Source organism: Thermobia domestica, chromosome 8 (assembly GCF_964235325.1).
Source record: "Thermobia domestica chromosome 8, izTheDome1.hap1.1, whole genome shotgun sequence".
In the NCBI taxonomy this organism is placed as follows: domain Eukaryota; kingdom Metazoa; phylum Arthropoda; class Insecta; order Zygentoma; family Lepismatidae; genus Thermobia; species Thermobia domestica.
The window spans coordinates 38,934,341-38,943,457 of NC_137461.1; the positions used below are offsets into that span (position 1 = coordinate 38,934,341).

Below are 9,117 nucleotides of genomic sequence, written 5' to 3' on the forward strand. Positions count from 1 at the left end.
TTTTTCCAGCAGATAGAGAGCACTTGTGCTTTAAAAGTTCTCCAGAAAGAACGGTCCTATAAATATCGTTGTAAAGTATATTTACAAAATTAGGCTCGAAATTGACCTAGAAATATAATTGTATATTTAAAAATTTACAGCCCGAGCCCGGCCGGGAACGAAGCGACACATGCTTTTTAGGCCCGAGTCCGGCCTGCAGCCTGACCCGAGCACGTGCAGACTTCTAACACAGCTACACAGTTAAACTGGCGTAATAAGCATAGCGCATGCTTAAATGTAATGGTTCTATTATTTCATTAGGCATACAGTACTGGATTGGAGTATTATTAAATAATTTATATTATATTTTTGTCATTTATGATGATCTTAGTTTTGTATGGTTATTTCATAGCGAAAGTAACAACTAAAACCAGTGACCTATTTTGCGGAGGCGTACGAGCGTCGGTAGTCCAACAGCCAATCAGCGTGCTCAGATACATGTGACTCCGTATATTGCGGTTTAGAAATAAATCGGGACGGAAAAAAGTGTTATTAGTGAGTGCAAATACTACCAACGGCAGTGAATTTAATACAAAATCTTCATTTCGTCATTTTACTACATACAAATCATTATTATCTATCCTTGCTACTCTAGTGACATTTTTGCATGTAGTTCCGGGTTCGATTAGCGTTCAAAAAGCACAAAAACTAATCTTACAATCATCCACTTTCATTCACCATCCGTCTCAACCTTCTAATCTAATATAAATAAAATAAAGTTTGCTTGTTTGTTTTTTTGTCTGTCTGTCTCTCTGTCTGTGTGCGTTCTGGGAACCAGACGAGTGGACCGAGAGGCCCAGATCAAGACGAAGCTTTTTTAAAATTTCGAACCAGGGGGATATCAGGGGGGCGTTTACCGGAACCGGTTTGGGAACCAGATAAATTGACCGAGATTTACTAAATTTTAGTCACGAATACCTTGGTCCAGGCTAAAGACCAGAGTTAAACGTTTTTGTCAAAATTCGAACCAGGGGATACTCAGGGGGGCGTTTACCGGGACATGTAAAAGTAGTCCAAAATGACCGATATTAGTGTCGAATTCATAGTTTTCGCGGTCGCTGAAATCAATGGTGAAATTCCGATCGCATTAACTTCCAAATTCACGCTATTCTGCTCCGGGCCGGGGGGGGGGTTAAGATACCGAGACATATAAAAGTAACCCAAAATGACCAATATTAGTATCAAATCCATGTAGTTTTTGTGGTCGCTGAGATCAATGGTGATACTCTCATAGGCGTTAACTTCCAAATACAGCCCCCGTGCGAAGCATGAGTATATTCAACTAGTATCTAATAAAGTAATAGAGGATTAGGAATTATATTTTTGATGACGTCATAAATACAGAGACTTGTGGATATGGACTTTTGGGTCTCTGCTATAAGGAGTAGAAATTTCACAAAACTAATATATGTACCTTAATAGACAGTCTAATGGGCATTATGCAGTTAAGTATGATGGTACCCCTTTGGGTTAAGTGAGACCCCCAGTATAGTTTCTACAAAAAATTTATTTCACCTTTTAGTTTTTTTTTGGTCAGCTTAAACAGTGCGGTTTTCAGTAAACAGGTAGTTATCTGTAATGTTCTTTATGACATTAAAAAGACATATATTTCGAAATATTTAAAAATGCAGGAATTAGGTACCCCATGGTACTCCCGAACCCCATTAGGATAATCACCTACTTTAGAGTAATAATACATTTTAAGTTCTTGTTAACCGTGAATAAGTATTTTTTTTATTAATTCATCGTTGTTCTACCCGAAACCCAAAAATCCATACCCGACCGGGCCACTACATGAGATTAGTGAACTTAAAAACACCATAGGCCAAATTGTCTTCTTTTTAACGTTTCTTAAATTAAGAGATAATAATATAATATTAATGTCGAAAGAATAATGAAAAATTAACAGAGCTAGCGAATCATGTTATACAAGTAACAAAATATTCAATGGTTAACTTGGACTAGAACTTGAAAGCCGTTCCGAAAATATGGGTCTGATCTATATGGTTCAGTATAAATTGGCTCATGAGCAGTGTATATATATTAAATCCGTTGTAATCAATGGATTTTATCATTATTATTTCTGCCAAATCTAGCAAGACAGATAGTAAATCGTCAGTTGTGGGTCATTTCCTGTAAAAAAAAAAAAAAAAAAAAAAAAAATTGTTGTGTATAACAACAAAGCATTTAGTTTATTTCAGCAAGAATAGTGACTAATTTACGACCATGACCCGATAAAATCAGCAATCAAGGCTACAACATTCGCAATTAGCTATTACTGAACTTAAAGATTGCATGTACACAAGACCAAGAAGAAACTTAAAATTAATGAATGTTTCATTTTATGATCTCTATTTTTAACCACCCTCTATCAAACTAAAATATAATGAATGTGCTTTATAAAGAGCGTATTCAGGAATGTAGCCAGCCCAAAAATGTACGTGGGGGCGGCTGAAGTGAGGGGGGCCGATTCAAAAATATTATAGTTCATTTACCAGTCTACCGTGAAAATTTTATGGGGACCTGCCAAAATTTATGCGGGCCCGGCCTGCCCTAGAACCCCCTTGGATACGGGCCTGAGCGTATGGAGTTTCTACCATTTAATTGGATTCAACCGGTATTTCAGAGTATCTGCCTATCTATCTGTTTGTCGGTCTGTCCGACTATCCGTTATTACAACCATAGCTCTCATATAAGTTATACCATTTGACGGGACGACTTGGACAATGGGGACTAGTGGCCGTCCCCATTCGCATTCACAAGTAGATCAGTAATTTGTATGGTTTTCCCGAAAATTCATTTTTTAGCCGGGAAATTAACAAAACATCGGGATTTTGGACAATGGAGACCCGTTGCTGACTGGGACGCAATGGGTATAATTTCATTCGTATTAACAAGCAGATTAATAACTGGTATGATATTTAAAAAAAAAGAACACTTTCTAACTGGAGAATAAAAACAGATCCGGGAGTTTGTCTACTTGGGCCATACATACCCATTACGTCCCATTCGGCAACCGGTCCCCATTGCCTAATATCTCCAAGTTTTATTAATTTTCCGGGTAAAAATTGAATTTTCGAAAAAAAAAAGTCTTAAAAATTATGATCTATTTGTCAATACGAATGGAATGATTAAAGCTCCTTCGTGACTAAGCGATTAGCGTACGCGCCTTTAGCGTGGGAGACCCGGGTTTGGTTCCCGGCGGGAGCTCATGTAGTTCGGATTCCACGTTAATCAGTAACTCCCGTCTCATATAACCTCGGAGCTTGTAACGGTATTGTGTAATTTTTAATTAAATATAAACTAATTATTTGCTGAGCAAAACTATATTTTTCGTTAAAATTCAACACGTGTTGTACTTTCGCCAACTAACTCTTTGGCTTCATCAAACACTATGTGATACAGGAAAACTGTACAAACGTATATAATGGAAAATATCACAGTGTAATTTTTATATAAGAACTTGTATTTACGGGCAAAATGTGCTTTTAAAATATCCACAAGCCATTAAAAAGGAAGAAGAAAATATAAAGAGAAAGATATGTAATTTCTTTTCTGTTATTATGATGGATATTCTGTTGTGATAGTGATATGACATGCTTTGTAAGTTGTCATAGCAACGAAAAACCTATAATATATATAGTGAATCCATCTTGTGAAATATACATGTACAATATTTAAAAGTGTGTAAATTTTAATTTATTACGTACTACAATAAAAAAGGTAATATCTAAATTAAGTGTTTAGATGGATTTTGATAAAACAGTAACCTAGATTATATAAATATACGGACTGAGGGCTATAACAACATATAAAATATACAAACCAAGAATTAAGTTAATTACAAACTGGTGTTTTTCATAATAATACACATTTAGTGGTCGTTATAAGCTGAAAGGGACGTTAAACTCAACGAATCGAATAATACCCATTACGTCCCAGTCGGCGACTGGTCCCCATTGCCCAAGTGGTCCCTATTTGACTAAAACTCTTGGGGGCAGAGCGTTCACCTCTAGTGCCTAAGGGTTCTTGGTTCGATCCCAGTTCGCGGCAAGTGAGCTTTGTGGTAGACAAATACCGCGTGCGTAGGTTTCCTCGGGATTGTTCCGTTTCCTTCCACTTTCTTCCTTCCACCATTTCTTTCATCACTCATCATCACCACCTCCTTTAGCCTCGACGGTATAAAAGTGGGACGTAAAACTTAAAGATTTCATTTTTGACTGAAACTCGATATGTATGTTCCACCTATCTTCGGATTTTCTTATGTTTTCTGAAGTCAATCAACGATATGAATGTAAAAGGGGGGAACATATACTCGATGTTGCATGTCTACGTATGTACCCAACCTGATGATAAAATTTTCTAGAATTATCTCTGTAAATAATTTTCGAATAGGATACAACAGAGTGTCGCTTTCTCATCGCTTCTATTTTCTACTTTGGAGTGTCAATAGGAGAGAAGCAAGTGTGGTGACCGTGAAATAAGTCCAATCGATGTGTGTACTCCCGCCTGAAACCTGTACCGTCCAACATATCAACATCAAATGTTAAACTTAACTTTTTAATACAACATTCCCTTCAAGAGTTTTCGAATTTTGCTTCTAACTTTAAATATACTGTAGTTTACTGAAGGGTGTAACAGGTAACGATTTTCCTGAAAAAGGATCCAATGATTTCAGATATATATATATATCATACAGCAATATTTCGTTAACAATCCGTTACTGTGGTAATATGTAATTTCTCTGCGAAAAGTACAATTAAAGTGAATTATTATTAAAAGTAAGTTCTTTCTGGATGATAATCTCAAAAACGGCTCAGTCGTTTCAGTTCGTTTTTTATAAAAAAATGTCATTAATAATCTGACATTATGGTAGGTTTGTTTCTTTTTGGAGATTCTATCAAAGACGTCTCAGCCGATTTTGAATGTCAACGATATACCATTACTCACTTTCCTTGATAATATTAACAAAGAATAGCTTACTCTTGCGTTTAAGTGTATTTTGGAACGACTTTTTTTTTTTTTTTTTTTTTTTTTTTTTTGAAACGACCTATGCTATTTCTTTCATAATTTGTTTTGTTCATAAGTAAGCTAACATATGTCATAATCATTTGTCATGAAAGAATACTCACGAAGTATTTTACTCTTCGGAAAGATTTTCTTCTAGGAAGTTTTTTTTTTTTTTTTTTTTTTTTAATCAAGATTGACGACGATGCTGTTCATATTTCATTAATAATTCCACTCCCCGAGATAAATAATTCTTTATGAAAAACGGATAATTTCTGTTTTACAATTTCCTCAGAAACTACTCATGCAATTTCGTTCATAAATATACCGCTATAGTTCAGAAAGTATAACGTTGTTGGCTTCCCGCGCTTGGACCTGTTCGTCACTGGGGGTGTGGTAAGAGGATATCCAATCACCACCAACAGTCTACTGAGCTCAGCGAGCCACGAGTAATCAAGCTGTCACTCCCCATAAAAGTCACTGTAACTTTTCGCGGGAAGCCAATGACGTTATACCTTCCGTACTATCATAGCACTAAAATGTGATCTAAAACTTGTTATGAAACAATCCACAAGAAGTAAATTATTTTCAAACGTGTGTATTCTTAGAACGAAGTCTTTAAAAAAAAATAGCGTTCTAATTTCATTCGTATTTCACAAATAAATATTTCAGTAATAGGATAGCATAATAGTGTAGTTATTGGAATGAAGAACTTTAGTGCAGTGACCATTAAGTGTTGTTGTGTTATATTGTGGTACACTAACGCTTATTGTCACTTTATAAAGAATCAACCTTGATAAACATTTATTCAAATGTAACTAAGTATCTGCTTCGTCTATTGTAACAAATAAATTAATATCTGAATCATAAGCAGTATGCGAAGTGTTAAAATTTCAAGGATATATTATTGTATAAATACAACTACTATTTGAAATTAAGATATAAGTTGTATCTTTTCCAAGAAGAAAACAATTATCGAAACAAAAATGTTCGCTAAGGTAGGTAGAATTATATGTATATAATTACTATCATAAAATCAAATTTACTCAGGTACACGTAAGAAGTTTATATTAATAGTTAATATGTTGCACTACTAAAAATCAATTTATGAAATGTCTTACTAATTGAATACTTAAATTTTTTTGTAACAAACTAGTATAAATGTATATAATTGACATTTATAGACCATATCAAATTTTAAGAAAATCAAGATTGAAACGATGAGTATTTTTATCCTTATTATTTAACTATATTGCGTTTGAAAGTTAAGTACTTAATAAATCAGTAATTTAGTATAGGAATTTTTAACGTATTTTAATAATGACAATAAGCTGGAATGATTAATATCTTCATAATAAATGCGGTTGTGGAGAAAAATATAGCAATATTACTAACTATAAAAGAGAATCAATTACAAAGAAAAAGTATTTTTATTAGGAAAATAAATTAAGAAATTTCATTATGAGAAGGCAAAAAGAAAACAAGAAATACGGTACACGATCAGCCAAAAAGGGAAAGATCTTGCAGTGTGAGGATAAAAATTTTAGCTGAGAGCCATTATTAATCAAGTCTTCTTCATTTGCAAGAGATACCTCCCCAACGGAAGAAGTGAAAAAGACGTAAGTTCCACAATAGCGCAGGCTAAACAAGCATTCTATACGAAAAGAGGATGCTAACATCAAGAAATGTGTCGCTGGACGTTTGTAAACGATTTATTAAGACACTGGTATGGAGCGTGGTGCTTTACGGATCAGAAACTTAGACACTGAGAAAAGCTGAAATATCCAAGCTGGAAGCGTTTGAAATGTGGTGTTGGCGCAGAATACTGCATATATCATGAACCGAAAGGAAAAGGAATGAAGACGTATTAAAGAAAGCTAATGAAGGACGAAAGATCATGAAGATAATAGGCAAAAGAAGAAACAGCATGCTTGGCCATCTCATTCGGCACTCCGATTGGATCACCGTGCTGATAGAGGGAAAGGCAGAAGAAAAATCCGGAAGAGGAAGACCAAGGATACAATATCTAGATGCAGTTAAGAAGAAGAGGCCTTATCAAAGTATAAAACAGCTGTGCCAAGCGAGAGAAAAGTTTTAAAATTTCCATGTTGCCCGCCAACCTGTGGTGGAGGTGAACAAGAAGAAGACCTCACCAACATTGACAGGATACTTAGTTTGATTGTAATAATGTAGATATTGTTGATAATATTTAAAATATACAGATACTACATGTGTTAGAAAACATCAAGAATATATCAGTTTAATTTCTACTATGCGTCAACATGTTCTGTTTACTCTAATATGCATATTGAGCAACGTTTCTAGAAGGTACTATAACACATCACTGCAGAACATTTCGTTTCACACGGATTTTAGAAAAGGATCTAAGCACCTTTTAAGTTTTCTTTACTTTGTCTCTAACATATCACTGTATTGAAATAATGTTAAAAAGCAGTCACGATTATTATGTGTTAAACAAGTAGGTTGAAAGTTTCATCAACTGATGACTGAAAGTAGAAAATTTTCAAGGATCATACTCATACTTTATTGATTAAATCAACGACAGAATGCGTAGAAGAAGAACACGTAATTGAGTATAAACTAGAAATTAAAGAAAATAGAACCTACAAGCAATACAAATAGTTTAATTAAATATCATCTGGGAACATTTTTTTTATCTGTGCTATGCCACGCTCTGATATTAGTTGTAAGATACAAGTATTTTACTAATGCTGACAGCATAGAATAACTACATCAACTAATAAGAATTGTTCTTACTTTTTAGGTCTTGGTTTTCCTTGCCTTCGTTGTTTGTGTTGCTTTGGCTATTCCCAGGCCCATACCCATCCCATATCCTCAGAGAATTCCTCTGCAACAACAGAGAGGAGAAAATATGCAGACAGCTAACATGATGTGGGGTGAGTACTTACTTTAGTTAGCCTGTCGTATTTGTTTTTATTTCACTTGATTTGAAGATTACTATGCTTAAATTACTAATGGACTTACAAATATGTTTCCCTATATGAAATGTTCTCTGTGCAAAACAATATGTAAGTAATTACATTCGTCATTATTTTGACCATAATAGGCAGATACAGAGATTAATATTTTTACTGGATCGAAATTAATCATTATATCAGATGTTTCGGATAGTAAAGACGATATCAGCAAAAATTATGTGCACTCTGAATGCCCGGAAATTACATTTGAGGCACTCCTAATGTAATACCAAAGTGTTTTGTGGCACCCAATTCTTCTGCCCGTGTGTATATGTTGTGGAGGTTGTTCTTTCCTTTAGAAAATACAGTTTCTCCAAACTAAAGCGGCGATCAACTTGCATTTTCCATAGTGCACTTTTGATATGGTGCACTCTCAGGAAATAAACCTTTACTGTATTTACTCTTACTGTCACGAACGTCTTATATCAACATAAATATCTGCCATTTAGCCACTCGGAATCATAAAATATTTACTTTTATATTTATTTATTATTATAGATGCATCAATAACTATTTGCGCCTATTTTGTTGCAGGATTCCCATGGTTCTGGGGTTGATTGACTAAAAACTATATGAAATGATTTTGGAACATTGGATGCCGACTAGAGGAAACTAAATACAATATTCATACCAGAACAGATTGGAAAGACAAGAAATAATTCTAATATTTTATTTTGTATAATTCTAATGCAAATAGTTTAACAATATACTAAAGAGAAAATAAAATGTAAAGAATTTGCAAGAAGTTCGTTTTCACTCTGTAAAACCTGAAAAATTAAATGTCTCGTTTAGACCTATGTTTCTATCTGTTTTTGTCCGTGTTCAAATAAGATTTGCCTTACTTTTTTAAATATTGACAACATAGTGTATATGTAAAAGTTCGAATTTATCAAAAGTATACTAGAATTCCTACATCTCCAAAAATAAAATAATCTTAAGCACAATGCCATCACATGTAGTGAGAGCCAAGTGAGATGGGAGGTAAATGGAAGTATAAGAGGATGGAACAACCCATTAAATGAATAATGTAAAATTGGAGGAAGAGAAGAAGAATACTACACTACAAAACCTA

At 34.2% G+C, this 9,117-nt stretch overlaps 1 long non-coding RNA gene across 1 annotated transcript; it reads left to right on the plus strand.

Moving 5' to 3' along the window:
* The first annotated feature begins 6,008 nt into the window (after positions 1-6,008).
* On the plus strand, positions 6,009-8,833 carry LOC145691677 (uncharacterized). The gene is made up of 3 exons (XR_014132490.1): positions 6,009-6,044; positions 7,832-7,964; positions 8,580-8,833. It is a non-coding gene; the product is annotated as an uncharacterized LOC145691677 (long non-coding RNA).
* Positions 8,834-9,117: the final 284 nt, after the last annotated feature.